Raw genomic sequence first — 232 nt, 5'->3', positions numbered from 1 at the left:
CTTTTATCCTCTAGGCAGAAATGCACCAGGCGCCATATTGGTTTCGTTCCTGCCTTAAGCTTTCGCTGTCGCGCTTCCCTGTCTATATCCCTACCTAACTTACCCCAACATCTCAAGGTTAGAGACCCTGTGGGCTCAAACCAAGGAGCAATCTTATCTACTTCCTCAAGAAACCCTTTAATAGTTTTATCTGAGACCTTCAAGTCCTGCTGTTTCAGAAATTCTTGTAGGG

Source organism: Mastomys coucha, unplaced genomic scaffold (genome assembly GCF_008632895.1).
Source record: "Mastomys coucha isolate ucsf_1 unplaced genomic scaffold, UCSF_Mcou_1 pScaffold17, whole genome shotgun sequence".
NCBI lineage: Eukaryota > Metazoa > Chordata > Mammalia > Rodentia > Muridae > Mastomys > Mastomys coucha.
The sequence above is the reverse complement of the archived record's forward strand: the minus strand, read 5'-3'. Positions refer to the sequence as shown.